The sequence below is a fragment of the Enhydra lutris genome, unplaced genomic scaffold (genome assembly GCF_002288905.1).
Source record: "Enhydra lutris kenyoni isolate GAN:26980312 unplaced genomic scaffold, ASM228890v2 scaffoldscaffold4, whole genome shotgun sequence".
Classification (NCBI taxonomy): domain Eukaryota; kingdom Metazoa; phylum Chordata; class Mammalia; order Carnivora; family Mustelidae; genus Enhydra; species Enhydra lutris.
In genome coordinates, this window is record NW_019154088.1 from 38,998,799 (window position 1) to 39,012,421 (window position 13,623).

A 13,623-nucleotide genomic window follows, 5' to 3' on the forward strand; every position below is an offset into this window, starting at 1 on the left:
ACTGATCGCAGACAAGGAGGATAGATTGTATGGAGTTTTATCCAGATTGCATAAAACTGTTCTACCTATTATCATAACGAGGCTTAGGCTTAAAAGATATTATACTGATGATTTAATTTTTACTCTATTACGGTGTTTTCATTCAAGATAAATCTTCAGCCTCATCCCTTGTCAATAGGAACACTAGCACCAAATTTGTCCTAACATTAAAAGCAGGAAATGGGTTCGATGGGGTTGATAACTACGGTATTTCTCAGTGACGTGCATCACGGCTCATGCGCAGTGCATACATCATCTCAGGATGCCGTAACAATGCAGTAACACGGTATCACTACTTACATTTAGGATTAAGGAAACAAGCTCAGAGCAGTGCTACGATATGAACAAAGCAACAAAGCCAGTAAATGGCAGACTGGGTTTCAAATCTCTTATCTCATTACCCAGTCCCCAGTTCCCTTTGCCTGAGGTGTTGATAACTTTACCTATTAGCATAGGCATGAGGGGTTCCAGTGTTTGTATTCTCATTTGATGTCTTCTTCCTATTACTTTCATAACATACAAGGACTTGTATTTGGAACCTACAGGAAAATGAATTCAAATGGTTTATAATGTATCAAGATATATCTAAAAGTAAGAAAAAATCGTTAGAAAAACACTATTTCCTATTTTCTATTCCTTCTTCCTCGAAAGAACTCTGTAATTAGGAAAGTAAGTTTGAAGCAGCACAGTTAACCTTATTGTGTATAAAAGGTGGTTTAAATGAAAAGAAACTAATCAGTCTGACATAATACTCTCAAAAGCATCTTTGGCAAATCATTATGATTTTTATATACTCAACTTGCTCAAAACTGATTATAAGATTAAAATTGACTATTAAAATTTTAACTAAGATTAAATCACTATTTAATGAAAAGTATCTTTGTAAACACAGTATCAAAATACTTTGTGTACAAAACGTGGATCTTCCGTTTAACTAGTTTTGAGAGAAATAAAAAGAGGAGGCCATGTTTCTTATCCTTTTGCCTTAGAACAGTTAGTAGTGGACTGATACACTTTAAAGTCTGGTATTTTAGGTGACAAAAGAATAAGTAACACTTCATCACTGTTTCAGAAAGAGGGTAAAAACAAAATGGATAAACTTTACATGATTGATTATCTTTGCAAAATAATAATTTTTCTTCAAATGCCATACATAAATCATGTAAACAATGCATTATATTGTTGCTTGTATCATTTATCTATTTAATTCTATAGTCTTTTTTTCTTTTCATCTGTGAATTATTTTAGTTTATTCAAGATTTATCTCTCACATATATTCAGTAGGACAAAAAAAGTTTCTATCACTTTTTAATAAATTATATTAGAACGTGTTGGTAACGTCAATTGAACAACAAATTCAGACCATACAGGTAGACAAAGCAAAACTGGGAAGACATTGAATTATATAATGTCAAGGGTTTAAAATAGCCGAGGTAAAACCCAAAAGGACAGACAGTTTGCAAACCAGGAACACTCAAGCCAGAGCATGGAATGAGGCTCAGGGTTACATTGTTATAAAGCAGCTTATGTAGTGAGAAAGCAGTGACTTTTCCTTTTCACAGTGATTGGCTACAATATTACAGTTTTCAGTGGCTACCTCATATCAACCTTGAGAAACAGGTCAAGTTTTGATTATTTCCAGAGGCACAAGCAAGAAATGATCCAGGTCAAGACAGCCTTACAAAATAAGCTAAATTAAGCTGTTTGTATGATAAAGCTTTTTTCTGCTCGGGAAATTTTCAAGGCTGTTTGTTTCTGTTTTTAACAACAGTATGAGAAACATTCAGAAAGAAAATTATATGTAAAGATGCATTTATACTGCCAGTAAAACCTGAAACAAATTAATAATGCAAATATTTTAAGATAAGATCTACATCATTTTAATTAGAGAGCTTTTTTATAGAAACATTGTTAAGGGATTATTTCATAATGTAACAATAATTGTTGAACTAGAACTTCAATAATGAAGTTTAATTTTAATGAAGCATATATATATGTGTGATATAATAAACCACAGAGATAAAGCATATAGATTAAATATAGTAAATCTTTTAATGAAATAATTTCCTAGGAAACTTTAACATGTCTTGAAATTTACCTACTCCAAAAGTAAAAACTCTAACAAGACACTAAACTACAAGTTCTATGATTTTGCTTATGCAAAGAAAAATATGCTTTTAAAAGTAGACCTAGAGAGAAAGGCAATATAAATTACATACCAAATAATCCTACATATTGAAAAGTAGTAACTAAATATACACAAAGTACATTGTGAAGTTGCCAACAAATAAGACCAATATTTTTTTCTAATAAAAAAAAATTTAAGATTGCCCCACAGTGCAACAAAGACTATGGGACAACTTGGAGGCAATTTTGCTTTATGAGACTTTTAGGGCATATATGAAAATTTGTGTCTGAAAATGAATGTTTATTAAAAACTGTCCCCCTATAAGTAGGTGCCATCACACACTAATAAAAATGGTGAAAAGAAACCACCGTTCATTTGAACTGTCACAAATGTCCCTTATATGTACATAGAGCTGATATCTAACTCTGTGACCTTAATCCTACAACTTTTCAGAAATATTTGTTTATTTATTTTCCCTTTAAAATTTACCCTGGAAAGAAACACTGAAAAGCTTAACTTAGTTTTAATGCATACTTAGACTTTATCTGGCTGTCCTTCTTTGTGGAGGAAGTCTAACCATAATTTTAGTCTAGCTTGGGGAACAACTACCCAAAGGGATATAAAGCAAGCAATAGTAACTCTTCAGTGAGCTATGCAAATCAATGAGGCGAAACTATTTTATAACTCTAAATTGATTTCCCTTGCCAATTAATTCCTATTTGGTTACTCATTATTAGTCATTTTGTTTATGTTCTATTACATTTAGTTTGTCACTTTTTCCTTGAGTGTTCCAAGTGCCAGGAATTGACTTTCTGAAAGCTATTATCTTTAAAAATAGTATGACAAAAAAAATTAAAAAGAAAGAAGATAATCATTGATGATTACAATTAAAATCTAAACTGTGAAATTTATGGAAGCCCCTTATAAAAAACTGCCTTAAAAAGAATTAGAGTGAGTAATTTTAGATTTAGTTCTGCTTTGTTTAAAAAACAGATTGAATACTAAAATACTATAAATAGATGGCTAAGAATTGAACCACATATTCATTGACCATTTGCCTATATTCTAATTTAAACAGTTGACTATCCTAATTTCTGGGAAGAAAATCTTAATAGTAAGCCTAGGTTTAATTTTATAGGACTTTAATCACTGAAGAAATAAGAATAACTGAATAAGAACTTAGAGCTTTTACAGGTAGAAAAATTCAGCAGTTTCTTTAAAAAATCTGCATATAATTATAGAATCCCACAATTGCACTCTAGGGTCTTTATGTCAAAGAAATAAAAACTTATGACCACACAAAAACCTACACACAAATGTTCATAACAACTTTATTTGTAATAGGCAAAAATTGGACTCATTCGTAGGGAAATGTTAAACTGTGGTACATACATACTATGAAATACTATTTGACAATAAAAAGGGAGGAAATGTTGGTACACACAACTACTTGGATGGATCTCAAGGAGATTATGCTGAATGGAAAAAAGAAGCCAATCCCAAAAGATTTAGAGCTTTTTTTAAACAATATTTCAAATTTTTATTTAAATTCTTAAGTAACACATAGTGTAATGTTAGTTTCAGGAGCAGAATTCAGTGATTCATCACTTATATATAACACTCAGTGCTCGTCCCAGTTAAATGTCCTCCTCAACCCACCACCCATTTACTGCATCTCCCACCCACCACCCACCTCCACTCCAACAGCCCTATTCATTCTCTATAGTTAAGAGTCTGTTTTATGGAATGTCTCTTTTTTTACACCTATGTTTTCAGTTTTGTTTCCTAAATTCCACATACCAGTGAAATTATATGGTGTTTGTCTTTCTTGATTGATTTATTTTTGCTTAGCTTAATAAACTCTAGCCAAATGGCAAGATTTCATTCTTTCTGATGGCTGAGCAATATTGCGGTATATATATATATATATATATATATATATATATATATATACCACCTCTTCTTTACCCATTCATCAGTCAATGGACATTTAGGCTCTTTCCATAATATGTTTATTGTAGAAAATGTTGTTATAAACACCAGGGGGCATGTGTCCCTTTGAATCAGTATTTTTGTGTCTTTTTGGGTAAATACCCAGTAGTGTAATTGCTGGGTGTAGGGTAGTTCTATTTTTAACTTTTTGAGGAACTTCAGTATTGTTTTTCAGAGTGGCTACACCAGAATATTACTCATCCATAAAAAAGAATGAAATCGGGGCACCTGGTGGCTCAGTCATTGGGCGTCTGCCTTCAGCTCAGGTCATGGTCCCGGGGTTCTGGGATCAAGCCCCGCATTGAGCCCCCTGCTCAGCGGGAAGCCTGCTTCTCCCTCTCCCACCCCCCTGCTTGTGTTCCCTCTCTCGCTGTGTCTCTTTCTGTCAAATAAATAAATAAAATCTTAAAAAAAAAAAGAATGAAATCTTACCATTTGCAATGATGTGGATAGAACTAGAGTGTATTATGCTAAGCCAAAAAGTCAGTCAAGAGAAAGACAAATACTATACGATTTCAATCATATGTGGAGTTTAAGAAACAAAACAGAAGGATATAGGGGAAAGGGGAAAAAGAAAAGAGGGATCAAATATAGGACTCTTAATTATAGAGAACAAACTGAAGAGGATTGTGGGAGGGGAGGTGAGTGGAGGAATGGGTTCAGTGGGTGATGGGTACTGAAGAGGGTACTTGCTGGGATGAGCACTGGGTGTTATATGTAAGTGATGAATCACTAAATTCTACTCCTGAAACTAATATTATACTATGTGTTACTTACTAGAACTTTAAATAAATACTTGAAAAATGAAAAAGTTAGCATTTGTCTATAAGGATTATTATTCACATGCTAATGATGCATTTGTCCACAGACAAATGTAATTAATTCAGAAAAACATAGAGAATTTTCAAAATGACAAACATAGATCCTAACTCACAAAACAATCTCAACCACTAGCTATCCTACACCACAAAACACAGTGTTCAAGGATACTATACGAATTGAACAGTGGATATCTAATCTGGACCCTTGCAACTTTGTTTCATTTCTTAATACTTCAATCTTAATACTCTAGTGTATTAAAATATTTAAGTTATTTACACAATTCCACATTGAAATGTTATAAATATATTTATTGAAGTCATTGAGGCAACTGATGTCAGTGTTTTGTGTATATTTTTAGAAATCATTCATATATATAGAATAGTATATGTGTGTTATAAATATTTGATTTAGAAAGAAATTTTATTGTTAAATTATTTATAACAATATATGTGTATCTTTTATCACTAACAATTTTGCATATAGGTAATATATTCACATAATTCAGAATATAATTCAGAATTAATGAGATATACAGTGAAAAGTGTGACCTTCACATTTGTCTTCCAGAAAATAACTTTCTTCATTGAAGATAAGATTGTCAAATTTTAAAAAATTACTCCAGAAATATGTAATATATTTAATGAGAAATAGGAACATATATGATTTTTAATACATGCATCATAGTTTAATAAATATAGATTTTTCTTTTAATTTTAGAGAGACAGAGCCTGACTGGGATGGAGGGGCAGAGAGAGCAGGACGGAGAGAGTCTTAAGCAGTCTTCACACCCAGCATGGAGCCCAATGGGGGGCTCAGTCTCACGACCCTTAAATCATGACTGAGCTGGAATCAAGAGTTGAACGCAACCCACTGAGCCACTCAGGTGCCCCAATAAATATAAATTTTGATTTTGATTTTTCATTTAGCATATACTGGAAGACTTTGTGTCATTACAAAAAGAGATACAGTTTGTTTTTGTTTTTGTTTTTGTTTTTGGGTCTATATCTCTCCTAGTTCATGATAATACAATGTTTTGTTTAACCATGCTTTTCTGAGGGATATATAGGTTGCTTCCAATTATAATTCTGCAAAGAATAAAAATGGTATCTCCACGTAGTTTTACTTTATATATGTATTTTTGCTGTATGTGAAATAGAGCACCATTTCAAACTCTTAAGGATTATTGTATTTCTTTATCTTATAAATGTACCTTCTTGTTAAATTGCATCATAATTGGTTTTTGTCTAATGACAATAATGAGCTCTCTTTAATATGAAATGCTTTAGGATACTTTGTTGAATATAAGTTGCTTTTTTCCTATATTTTTTCTTCAGTTGATCCTCCAGTGAATAAAATTATCCAGAGAATAAAACTATTCAAAATATGCTTTCCCGGGGTGCCTGGGTGTCTCAGTGGGTTAAAGCCTCTGCCTTCTGCTCTGGTCATGATCCCAGGGTCCTGGAATCAAGCCCCACATCAGGCTCTCTGTTCAGCAGGGAGACTGCTTCCTCCTCTCTCTCTCTCTCTCTGCCTGCCTCTCTGCCTACTTGTGATCTCTCTCTGTCAAATAAATAAATAAAATCTTTAAAAAATATATGCTTTCTGTCCACAATGGAATTCAATTAGAAATCAATAACAGAAAGATCTCAGGAATTGACTAAATATTTAGAAACCAATTAACAAACATAAATAATCCATGACTCAAGAAAGAAAATAAAAGAGAAATAGAAAAGTATTTAGTCTAAAGAAACAAAATCATCATAATGAAACAAAAAAGAAAATATGATCATATGACCATCTCTATAGATACATAAAAAGCATTTGACAAATCTAATATCCATTCTTGATTTTAAAAGAAGCACTAGTTAATCTCTTCAATCTGGTAAAGATATAAACATGAAAAATATATATATATTCAGTTAATGTTTGACAAAATTACAAAGGCAATTCAATTAAGAAAAGGTGGTCTTTCAAAACAGGTCCTTTTGAGACAAAGTTAACTTTTATGCTTTGCACCAGGAGGAAAATTAACTCAAAATGAGCCAGAAATTATAAAGGGAAATCTAAAACTATAAACATCTAGAAAAAAAAAAAAGAAAAAAATCTTTGTGATCTTGGGCTCGGCAAAAATTTCATAGATATAATAATAAGACACTTTCTATTTTTTTTAAAAATGATAAAATTAATTTCGTCATAATTAAGAACCTCCATTCTTCAAAAAACACTGTTAAATAATGGAAAGACAATACAGAGCCTTGCAGGAAAAATTTGCAATCACATATATGCCAAAGAATGTTGAGTGGAATATAGAAAGAACTCTCTCAACTCAATAATAAAAAAGCAAATGATACAAATGGGCAAAAAAAATTCAACAGTCACTTCACTATAGCAGATATATGAAAGGTGAATAGGCATACGAAAAATTTCTCAGCATCATTAGTTATTGGGGAAATGAAATTAAAAACATATGAGTTACAGGACACCTGGGTGGCTCAGTCAGTTAGGCATCTGCCTTCGGCTCAGGTCATGATCCCAGGGTCCTGGGATCGAGCCTTCTATTGGGCTCCCTGCTCAGTCCCAAGTTGTTTCTCTCCTTCTTCTTCTGCCCTTCCCCTGCTTATGCATGTGCTTTCTCTCAAATACATAAATAAAATCGTTTAAAAAATATGAGTTATCACTGCAAACTTATTAGCTTGAATGAAAGTAAAAATAATGACCATACAAAGGGTTGCTGAGGGTGTGAAGGAGCATGGATTGTCATACTATGCTGGTGGGAATGTAAAATGATAGAATTGCATTATAAAATTATTTGTAGTTTCTTGAAAAGTTAAACATATGCATAAAGTCACTCAGCCATTCCATGCCAAGGAAAGCATAGATTCATACTTGTATCTAAGTGTCCATTAGCTGTTTTGTTTGCAATAACCCCAAACTGGAAACAACACAGCTACCCATGAATAGGTAAAATGGATAAAAAAGTTATAGTATGTTTATAAAATGGAATGGTAATCAAAAATAAAAAGTAATGAGCTAGTGATACACACAACATGGAAAAACCACAAGATAATTATGTTGAGTGAGCAGAGACAGACCAGAAAAAGAACACATACCAGAGGATTACATTTATACAAACTTCTGAAAAATGAACTATTTTATGATGATAGAAGGCAGATAATTGGCCATCTCTGGGTGGGGTGAGGGTGGGTGTAGCAGGGAAAGGGCTGGCAGAAGAATTACAAAGACTCAGGAAGAAATCTTTGGACATGGTGGATGTATTTATTTTTTCAATTGTGGTGATGGTTTTATGAGTGTATAAATATGTCCAAACTTATATTGTATAATTAAATCATACTCAGCTTATTGTATGTCATTTATACATCCAGAAAAATATTACTCTGAGATGGCCCCTAAAATAAGTCTCGTGGAAAAAAATAAACCAGCCTCCATGTGAGAGTAAACAGTACCCTGGCACTGATTGGGATCTTTCAGATGTGCAGTAAATCATGTTTTTAAGACATAGTGACCAGGCAGGATTTAGTAGACTTATAATAAAGTTACCTCAGGTTTGTTGCTTAAGACCTAAATTTTGCATAATATCATGGTATATTTGAAACTCAGAATTAGAGCTACCAACCTGGAAAAAAAAAAGTTTCTGTGCTTCTTTTGAGAAATGTAGTCTGAAAGAAGAAATCTGGATAGCTGTGATTTTCTGTGATTTTTAATGTTTTAAAAGGAACACGGAAATACAGCAAGTTTTAATACTTCAGCGATGGTGATGAAAAGCTCCTGATAATTAAAAACATTTTTTTTTCTTTGATAGGGGCCTAAGTGATCTAGTTTTATTTTGACTTCCACCTTATATTAATGTAGCTTTATAGACTGCATTTGCTCTAATTTATACACACACACACACACATCTATAGGTAGACTCCCTATATAAAATGGATCCAAGTAGTAGTTCCTAACATATTTCTTGTTATAACTCTCTGCTGAAATTTACATGAAGAAACATAAAATAAAAATTCAAAACTAAAACTAACAGCTGAGACTGTTATCTGAACCATTTCCCTATCTTTACTACTCTATTGTAAATAGTGCAAAATTACCAGAAAGAAAAACAGTGGAAAGTTGCTATCTCAGAGCCTCTAACATGGTTCAAAAACACAAAGGATGTGCAAATAAGAAAATCAATTCCTTTATGGCAGGACCTGAATCATTATTTTTTTAAGGAAGAAAGGATTATTTTCCTCTCACAAAGAGCATTCCCTTTTTCTTTATGTACTTTCCAGCAGATATATAAATAGAAAAAAAAATGATTGGCAGATATATTCTGGGGAATTTAAATTTGGGGAGTTCATCCTCTATTAGGTAAAAACAAATTAAAAATATGAGATTACAGATTCCCAATCCAATCGATGAGCTGGAAAGCCAGGAAATACAGAATGAAGACAATCTTGGCTCTGTCCTATGAAACCACAGGAGACTGTTGCAAATTTGCACTGTGGGGAGGTAGTTCTCCATGGGACTCTTATCTTTCTGTCCATCTTGTCAGCAGAGGTACTGATGTCCCTCTGTTGCAGACTACTTTTCCAAAGATGTTTATAAAACAAACAGCCTCAGGAGAGAGTTTTTCTTTGCTACAGAGGGTTGGTTTGTTTACTACTGTTAGAGTACAATAAAGATATTTTTTTTCTTTTTTTTTTTCTGGAGCAAATGTTGGGCAGGTTTGCTTGCATCCAATTATAACAGACTAGAATTTCCTAATTTTAGGGTTCACCTGCAATGTCACAAACCAAACATGTGTGCACACATTCCTCCAAGCTCACCAGGGACTTGGGGCTCATAGGAAACTGGCATGAACATGAAGGTCTTGCTGCCTGCTGTATATTAATAGACTTTACCTCTGACTCAGGAGTCTTCTGTCTTGCATGAAACTCTAACAGGCTAGCTTGCCAGCTTGCAAATAGGGTAAAATTCAGACTCTTCAGAGTTCTTGATATGCTTAACATGGGGATATACACTAGAACCTCTTCCATATGGTTGTGGATATGGAAGGGGGTTTAAAATACAGATAAAAGAACAAAATCAGGCCAAAAGGCAATGACCACAATCTAGGGCTTATAGTCATTGACCCCTAGTCCAAGTAAAACAAAACAGGAAAAGACATGTACATGCATATGTAATATATAGGGGTTATAAAATACTTTCACAGAAATATCTTAAAATAACTTATTTCTGAAAAGCATTACTGCCAGAAAATCCTGGATCATTGTTTCCATATTCTTTTTGTGTCTTAAGATAATGTAAAAACTTGATATATGCGAATACTTTAAAAGCTACTACTGGGACACCAGGGTGGCAGAGTCACTTAAGCGTCCGATTCTTGGTTTCAGCGCAGGTTATGGTCTCGGGGTTCTGGGATGGAGCCCTGCATCAGGCTCCCTGCTCAACATAGAGTCTGCATGAGATTCTCTCCCTTTCTCCCTCTGCCCCTCCCACATGTGCTCACTCTCTCTCTCTCTAAAATAAATAATTTAAAAAATCTTAAAAAAGCTACTACTCACACACATACAGTTATTATATGAATTTATAACTGAAGACATATTCCCATAGAACAAATGTTAAGAATTAAAAAATAGAGACTTTATTTTTAGAGTCAGTGATACAATTGTACTTGATAATGTCACTCAATTTGCTGAAGATGCTCATTCATTCATTATAGTCTAACATAATCCTGGAACAAACAACTTCATAAATCAGACAAAATGAAATAGGAAGGCAATGGAGTGATTAGGCATTGAAATCAGAAATCCTACTTTTCAATATCAGAACTTAATCTGTGAGAGTATGACAAATTACATAATCTTTCAGACCCTTATTAACCTTAAAGATAAAGGATTGTGTAGGAAACAAATTGACGAACAGTATTACAGTTTTTGTTCCTTGGAGCCAGGAGTAGAGACAGATTTTAGAATTCATTTATTAGGAAGTAAAATTTCTGAAGAGAATGCATTTTCCCTTGAGAGCGAAAAAAGTCAAACTTTGGTGCTAGATTAACAAAGATTCATATAGTCACAAAGAAAATTCTGGGATGTTAAAGTATTTTGCATTCTTGAGATAAACCTCAATTAGTAATGACATACTATTATTTTAATATTTTTGGATCAAAATGCTAAACTTTGGTTAAGAATTGTTGCATCTATGTTTATAAGGGATATTTATCTATAGTGTTCTTTTCTTGTTTTTTCTTTACTTTTGCTTTTGGTAGAGAATAATGCTTCCTCATAGAATATATTAGTGATTGTCCCATCTCTTATTTTCTGAAATAATTTATGGGAGATTGGCATGATTTCTTCCTTTTGTGGTGGGAAGAATTATCAAGGGAAGCAATGTGGGATTAAAGATTTTTGTAGGTATACTTTAAACTCCAGTTCCAGTTTATTTGTTTGTTTTACAGATATAGGATTATTGAGTTCTTTTTCTTCCTTGTGTGAGATTTGACAGCTGGTGTCATTCAAGGATCTTCCATTTTATCTAATTTACCTTATTGTTATAAATTAGTATTGAAGATGAACTTATTATCTCTTAATTATCATATATGTGATGTCACTTATCTTTTTTAATATGATTATTTATTGGTTGGTTGGTTTGTTCGTTTTTGGTCTGATTTGGGTAGTGTTTCTCACTGGCAGAGAAGGTAGGCAATTTTGCCTCTTAGGGAACATTTGGCAGTATTTCTGAATGCTTGGAGATGCTCCTTTTTCTGGTCACATCTAAAATGGCATCTAGTGGGTAGAAGCAAGTATATTTCTAAACATCCTACAATACACAGAACAGTCCACCTGACAAATAGTTCTTCAGCCCAAACTGAGAGCGAGAAACACTGGCATTTTGTATCGACTATGTTATTGGTTACACCCAATGTCTTTATTGTTTCCTTTCTTCTGTTTACTTTGTGACTAATTTGTATTTCTTATATTATTATTTTCTTAAAATGGAACCTGGTTATTCTTCTGTTTTAATGTTAGTGTTTAATGCTATTCATTTCTGTTCAGCACTGCTTTTGCTGCGTCTCACAGTGTGTTTTATATACTTCGTTTTCATTCAGTTCACATACTTTCTAATAGACATTGTCATTCTTCCTTTGACACTTAGGTTATTCTTTAAACACTTAGTTTAAAAGTAGTTGATTTTTTAAAAACATATTTGTTATTGATATATAATTTCATTCATCGTAATAAGAAAACATACTTTGTATGATATAACTCTGTATAGAGACTTGTTTACAGTCCATAATCTGGTATATTTTGGTAAATGATCAAATTGCACATTGAATAATTATGCATCCTACTGTTGTTGAATAGAATGTTCTACAAATACTAAGAAAAGTTGATTGATACTATTGTTCAGATCTACTATATTCTTACTGATTTTCTATTTGAACTATCAGTTTTTGAGAGCAGGTGTTGAGATCACTGATAATTCCTTGCCTATTTTACCTTTTTTCTTTTTGTTCTTTTATAACTTTTTGTTTCTTTCAGCTTTGTCAATAGGTGTTTTTGACTTAATGTTGTTTTTTAATTGCATCCTTAATTATTATTATTACAAGTGTCTTATTTTTAGTCATATTCTTTATCTTTCTGATATTAATATAGCCAGTCTTCATTCTTTTTATTAGTATTAGTATGACATATATTTTCAATTTTCTTTTTTACTGTAAGCTGCTGATGTCTTTTTTACCTAACAGATTTCTTGTGTACAACTTATAGTTGCTTCTTGCTGTGTTATCATTAACCTGGCAATCTTTGATTTTAGTTGCAGTATTTGATTGGGGTTTAATTTACTTTTAATGTGAGCATTGGCTTGGTCGTATTTAAATCTACTTCCATTCTACTTATTCAATCTTTTTTTTTTCTCCTTTTGGTTCTATTTTCTCTTAGATGAAGTGAATATTATTTAAGGTTCATTTTCCTCATTATTAGCTTATTATCTTTACCTGCTTTTATTACTTGCTTTAGGGCTTATGTTATATATTTTCAACTTATCAAAGACTACACTCAAAAGATGTTATAACATTTTGCTGCAGTATAAAATTATACAAATTCATACTTTAATTTCTCTCCTCCTGGCCTTTGTGCTATTGTTGGCATATATTTTCCTCTAGGTATTCCTTTTTCCTAGGTGAATTTCACATAGGTAATAAAAGATACTCAACATCCACTGTGTTTTAGACATTATGCATTATATTCTAGGCATGTATTCTAACTTAGTTCTCATAGCCTCATGAGATAACAATCACTACTTTCATTTTTTCAGATGTGAAAACTGCAGCTCAAAGAGATTATATATAACCTACTGAAGTCAGATATCTACTAAGTAGGGGAAATGAAAATCAAACTCAGGTCTTTATAATTCTAAAACCTATGTTTGTGCTTATTATATACCACCCTTTTTAGTATTTGTTGAAAGAACAAATGAATTTCTAAAACATTGTAATTTGAGGGACAAAAGAAAGGTATTCTGACTTCCAAAATATTTACATTTGCTTTGCTTTATAACCTAAAATTTTTATAAGTAGAACATATCCCTTCAGCTTAAAATGATAAGCAACTAAATATAGCACCCACAATGTTTACTAAGAA